Source organism: Eupeodes corollae, chromosome 3, assembly GCF_945859685.1.
Source record: "Eupeodes corollae chromosome 3, idEupCoro1.1, whole genome shotgun sequence".
NCBI classification, from domain to species: Eukaryota; Metazoa; Arthropoda; class Insecta; order Diptera; family Syrphidae; genus Eupeodes; species Eupeodes corollae.
The window spans coordinates 63454858-63461882 of NC_079149.1; positions in this window are offsets into that span (position 1 = coordinate 63454858).

The following is a 7025-nucleotide window of genomic DNA, read 5'->3' on the forward strand; positions in this document are numbered from 1 at the left end:
CCTTATTCGAAAAATAGCTATCGTGAACTAATTTCGAAATTAGGGAAAAATACCTCGAGAAATATTTACCTATCGTGAACAATTTTTGTATTTGAAATTTTCTTTTCCCAAAACTTATCAACAATGTAAGTTATCTCTAGAACAAAAATAAATAAACGTAGATATTAAAACTGCCTAACTAAAATGGTTGATTTTTTAAGGTTTAATTCTTCAAATTCCAAACAAATCGAAAATTTGGTTTCCTTAATGGAAAAATTCAGTGACATTGTACATTGGAAATGGTTTTGTCACAAATAAAAGCAAGGATGATGTTCAACAAATTTGGAAACAGCTAGAGCAAAACCTGAACTCTAATGCCCCTTATTAAATCAATTGTCGAGTGGAAAGAAGTAAGCGGTTAATAATATCAATGATGTTATCGATTAAAAAAAATGTTTTTTTTAACGTTTGGCAAGATAAAAAACAAAATACGTCATGAAGAAAATCTCAAAAAATTTGCATAAAGTAAGAAACTAGAAAGACTTTTAACCAAATATTTAAACAACGGCTTGCTAACTCTGTATATAATAATACAAATTTGACGATTCAAACTAATAACTATTTCGACATACAGTGCTTGTGGTAACTCCAAAGGATTTGAATGATCTCTAAAACCAAGTCGTTTGGCTGTCGTTTCATTTCGCCTTCCTCTTCTTCAAATAACAATAAGACTGATAATCTTTACATTTGTATTAATTAAAACTTTTTACACAAATTAACTTCTTTGTTTTTTTCTTTAAAATGAAATGTCAAAATATTTGAATGCTATGTTCGAATATTTTTTTTCATTTGAATGTTGGTAAAACTTATTACCAGGAAAAGCATTTCGCAAGGAATTACCGATAGGAGGAATGTATTCTCGAGAATAGTAAAATTCCGTGAGCGAAATATTTCTCAAGGAATTTCCGATAGAGCTGTTTATTTTTTGTATAAACTTTTGCTTGCTTTTTATTTCTGTTTGGTGCAATCCCTTAAAAAGATCTAATAACTAAGCCGAAATATGTGAGTATAACATACATAATATGTTATTTTAATGTTGTCAGCCTTTTTACAGAACACTAAAGAACATATTTGATCGATGTCCAAAAATCTATTTTTGCAAAGTATGTATGAAAGTCCGGGTCCACTCGCGCTTATATTTCGTCATAGAGCGTACGACATGCAATGCTCAAAAACGATTATGTTAAAGGGATAGTTAGAATTAGAAAGTAGTTCCTTCTGATAAAAAAGTGGTTAGATGTTTATAATTTCGATTATGTGCTTTCAAGTTAAACCATTTTTTCGTGAGAAAACATTTTGTCTACCGTTATAATTCTTTTTGAGCATATAAAACAAAAATGTATGTATTTAAATTCTAAGAAAAACTCGATTGGTGGAACAAAAAATGATTTCAAGGGTCTAATGTGATTCTTTAAATCCATTGCACGAAAATAATTCAGAAGTGATTTTTATCATTTGGACATTCTGTTGTAAGTAAATCCATTTAAAACTTTAGCGTTTCAAAAAAAAAAAACTTTTGACCCATTCCGAAGACAATCTGAAATTAGCAAAATAGGTGCATCGTCAGGCCAAATAGTAGCATACATTTCCTACCATTTTAGAAGATTTGTCTTCAGCATATAATTGTAATGTAGAGACTTCGACAATAATTTTCTTTGCGAAAATTCTCCCTATGCAATGCATACAAATTATTCAGAAACAATAAATAAATTTCTTAATTATAATGAACTAATTTCTTCCTGCAGTCTGGCTTCTTATCTTTTAGGCAGATTTTAAGCTGAAAAAGTCAATGGATCTATGTCTAATTTTCCTCCAAATCTTAAAAGGTGTTCCACAAGAATCGATCTTTGGTCCGTGGCTGTTTTTTTGTATATAAACTCTCTCCCTACTTTTATAAAATACTCCTCTTTAGCTATTTACGCTTATGATGTGCAACTGTATTTAAGCTGTCCAGTAGCAGGGCTGCCGAAGTGAGAACTAAGGGAGTATTTGTACTCCCCTAGCATTCACTGTACTCCCGTACTCCCCTAATCTTGATTGTACTCCCCTCGAAAATGTTCAAAACTTTTTCAAAAATTCATTAATAATTGTGTTAATAAAAAAATTAAGTGGTATCAACGATTGCAACTGATTCGTTCAAAGCTTAAAAAACACTGAATCTCTCTTTTTGGTTTTGATTTTGTAGTAGCTTAAACTCCTTGTCAGTGTTGCATAAAAGAAATAAATTGACTGTTGTTGTCTGGGAAATTTACAATCAAAATTATTTCACAAAACGTAAGATCTAAGATGATTCAAGAATGAAAAGTTAGTAAACAATACAAAATAAAGTATTTTCATTATTTTATTAAACAAATTCTATTTGTCAAAATAAAGGTACCTAATTAAATATAAAAAGAATTCTCCTGCGACGATTTCTATAGTGGAAAGTTCATGTGCATCATCAACGTCAGCGCGGCTGGCGGTGACGCAGAAACAGAAACTGTTTGTCTATTGCCACAGTCAATGGCATTTTAATGGCAAAGTGACTTATTCAAAATGGCCATGCATTGCAATTGGTTCCTTCAAAAGATCTCTTATGTAATTATTGCCAATAGTTTATATTAATAAAAAAAATGTCACTGTAAAACATCGAAAGTCTGATTATATGTATTTTATTTTTCACATTGAACATGAGTAAAGTTACTTTTATTTAATAAATGTTATTTCTTATTAGTTAAAGTCATTTATATATTATTAAGTTTTTTTTTGTTAAATTAAACATTAATTCATGAACTTTTGTAAGAGTATTTGAAATTAAGTACAAATTAAAAAAAAAGGAATTAATAATTGTTAATATTCAGAGTATTTCTTTTTTTGCGTACTCCCCAGAAACACGAAATACTCCCTCCTAATCCTCTGAAATGCTCCCTTCTGAATTTTTAAAACTGCAGCCCTGCTGTCCACTCGGTCATATTGCACATTGTACAGTATGCATAAAAATGGACTTTTTCTTAACCCAACAAAAAGTAAGTGCTTGGTTATATCACGAACTTCTATTGACCTATCATACTTTCCTATGATTACCGTTGCTATAGAATTTATTGAGATAACCATATTAATTTCTTTGTTCGGAAAAGCTATGGAGATCTGCTTTATATACTAACAAACGAATAAAATCTATTGCATACATATTATGTTATTCAGTGTCTTTATTTATAATGAAGGTTACACAACATAAATAACTTACGAACAGTAACAAGATCTTCAAATAAATCAGAACAAATTATTGTAACTTAATTTCCAATGTTACGGATTAGGATAAATTAAAAACAAAATAATAACTTAAGAAATGTTAAAACAAAATATAAAATATGCTTAAACCTATAAATCTTTTGCTACTTGTCTGCCAATTTTTGGCGACTTCTCTAAATCAGTTTTATATGCTACTGTTTCTTCGTCTTTTTCTTCTTCAAAATTGGGTTTTTCCTTATCGAATTCCATTTCCGATGGCCGTCAGATCAACACACTGAGCAAAGTTCATGAGGCGACTTAATTCAATTCTCCTTTTTTAATTTCTGTTTTTTTTTTTTAACTAAATTTACCTAAAAGAATAATTAATACATAGACAGATGAATACAATCAAAGCTAAATTTTACTCATTGCTTGTCATTTGGTTGAGTCGCGTTGTAGAGAAGCTGTTCAACTTCAACTACAGTTAGCTGTTTCCACTTGTTTGCCAGATCTTACTTTGTCAACTACCAATCGTTATCTATAGCTAACGATTTTACTCCAAGATGACGAAAAATAATTCTGAAAATATACTAGGTCCTTTGGTCTTATATAAACTACTTATGTTTTGTATAAAGGATTTTCGACCGCACAGTCAAAAAAGAAAAAAAACGTTACAACTGAAATATAACACAGTAACAGGAATATTCCCAATAGGCTAAAAATTATTAACTTGTAGCCATAAATAATAATGCCAAATAATACCGCCCAACAATGTTTTGTAGGTGTCAATGAAACTATACGTTTTCTAAGGATTAGTTTCTTACTATCTAACCGACTTCGAAGTAAATCGTTTACCGTCAAATTTTTTAGAAACAACTTTAATAATTCGAAAAAAGCACTTATGTATATTAGGCTTTTTGAGGCTATGTTAATTCATGAAGAAATTTTTTTTTGAATAAAACTCATGATGATTTTCAAAATGTCTAATCCCCTATTTCAATATTCCATTTAAATATTTTCAGTATTTTATTTACTTAACAAACAATCCTCATTAGTTGCAAGTCTTCACCTACCCTACATAAACCTTAAAACGAGGCTTAAGCATTTATGCTAAAACGGCTCTTAACACAAAAACGTGTTGCGAATTCTTACTATATTATATAAGGTTTCAAACATTGCTGATGAATGTGCTGAAACTATATTATACCAGAAACGAAGATTTAAAGTCGATTTTGTTTTTTCAAAATACTTAATCAAGCTATTCAATCAATTGTAGAATGGTTTGAACAGCTTGATACATATAACATCAATTTTTCATTTTTTATTAACATAAGCGAATGTTTAAAAAATAAAAATGTACGTGCTTCATGCCTTATTTTTCAGAATGTTATAACATTAGGTAGTTTTAAAGATTTAGATGGAGAAGAATTGTTTCAAGAGTTAACCGTTATATCCCCGCTTGTTACACCACAAAGCTCAAGTTTAGATGTGTTAAATTTTATTTTTAGTACAAACCTTGAAGATTTTGCTCCGAATTTAGTAATTGCTCTCCAAATCCTTAATACAATCCCGGCCACGGTAGCTTCAGGAGAACTTAGTTTTTCTAAACTTAAAATTATTATAAAATATCTTAGGACAACCATGACTCAAGACAAGAGATTGGTAGGCTTATCTATAATGTCCATTGAAAAGAAATTATTGAATTCTTTAGACTTTGATGATCTTAATTATGAATTTGCAAAATGTAAGGCCAGAAAAGTAAGCTTTCAAGTTTAAACGTTTCCCTTCTGCTCATTTCATCGTTGCGTTTTAGTTCATGGTTAAGGGGTACTTGGGATACCTCAATAACAAAAAACGCATTGAAAGTCTACCCCCTGGGTAATGTGGGCAAGGCTTATGCTTGTGTATCAGTTTATATGTGAAAAAATAAAAAAGGGTCGCTTTCTACTAATCTTGGCTGGGGCCGGCCCTGATCGTACCAGCTGAGCTACAATATAATTTGATATAACTTCGCCCATCATTGAGATGATCTTCAAAAGTTGTATAAATCTGGTCTATATACCTCAGTGATTGAGAGGTGTAAGGGTAGTTTTCATTCCCAATGCTCACATGTCAACCCTAAAGACCTAATACCTATTAGCCTATCATCTTTCATTCTCAAAATTCTGGAACGATTGATCGATATCCATATATGTAACAACATTGAGAAGAGACTATCAATGTCTCAGCATGCTTACTGCAAAGGGAAATCGGTAGAAACAACCTTGCACACTCTGGTAAGAACTATCGAATACTCCCTAGAGAAAAAGGAATATACTATGGTGACCTTCTTGGATATTGAGGGCGCTTTCAACAACGTTGACACATCCGCTATCACTTCTGCTATGACGACCTTAAACGTCGAATACTCAATCTGTGAGTTGATTAATGTTATGCTAAAAAGCAGCATCATCAACTCTAGTTTGGGAGATTTTTGCACAAAAAGGTCTGTCAGTAGAGGCACTCCGCAAGGTGGTGTTCTGTCCCCTCTCCTGTGGAATATATCCCTTGAGAGGGAAGGCTATAGAGTGGTTGCGTATGCCGATGATGTTGCTATCGCCGTCACAGGGGAACATCCCAATACACTGAGAGATCTCCTCCAAAACACACTCAATATGCTCACTAGATGGGCTGATCACTGCGGACTTAGTTTTAATCCTCAAAAAACAGACCTCGTCATTTTCACACGGAAATACAAGATCCCAGTGATTGTACCTCCTTCAATAAAAAGTATACCACTAATTTTTTAAAATGAAGCCAAATACCTTGGTCTGATATTGGACACAAAATTAAGTTGGAAATCTAATATACAGGAAAGAGTTAAAAAAGCTACAGCAGCTCTTTTCCTTTGCAAGAAAGCTATAGGAAGCAAATGGGGTTTTCAACCTCGCATAACCTACTGGCTATACACATCGGTCATCCGACCAATACTTATGTACGGGGTAGCAGTATGGTGGGCTGCACTGGAGAAAGTCACATACTGCGACAAACTCAGCAGAGTCCAGTGCACTGCATGTCTCTGCATAAGCGGGGCATTGAGAACCACACCCTCAGCAGCGTTAGACACTCTCCTCCATCTGACACTCCTCGCAATATTCAGCAAACAAGTGGCAGCAAGTACAGCTATAAGACTCAACGCCTCATCTCAATGGACCAACAACAATGTGGGCCACTCCATCATTTTGAACCTCTTTGGTTCTATACCAAAGTACATAAACTAGACTATTCCTAAACCCCTATTTGGAAAAAACTTCCACGTATCCATTCCATCCAGAGATGAATGGGAAGACAAAAAACTCCTGGATAACAAAAGTATTCATTTTTATACCGATGGATCCAAGAAAAATGAGGGAGTTGGTAGTGGTGTGTACTCAGAAAAGCTTAATCTAAGCATCTCATTCCGCCTCCCTAATCATTGTAGCGTCTTTCAAGCGGAAAATTTAGCGATCAAAGAGGTTCTCTCCTGGCTAAAAGAAAACGTCATATCAACTTCTGATATCCGCATCTTCTCTGACAGTCAGGCTGCTATCAAATCCCTTGACGGTGTCTCAACCAAATCTTTAACGGCCCTCGATTGTCGATCGTCTCTTATGGAGATGGCGCAGCAATTTAACATTCACCTCTGTTGGGTGCCGGGCCACAGAGACATCACAGGAAATTGTAGAGCCGATGAACTCGCTAAAAATGGAATCGTCATACCTATTTCACCTGAAAGGGAGAAGAAAGGAATAAGGAAA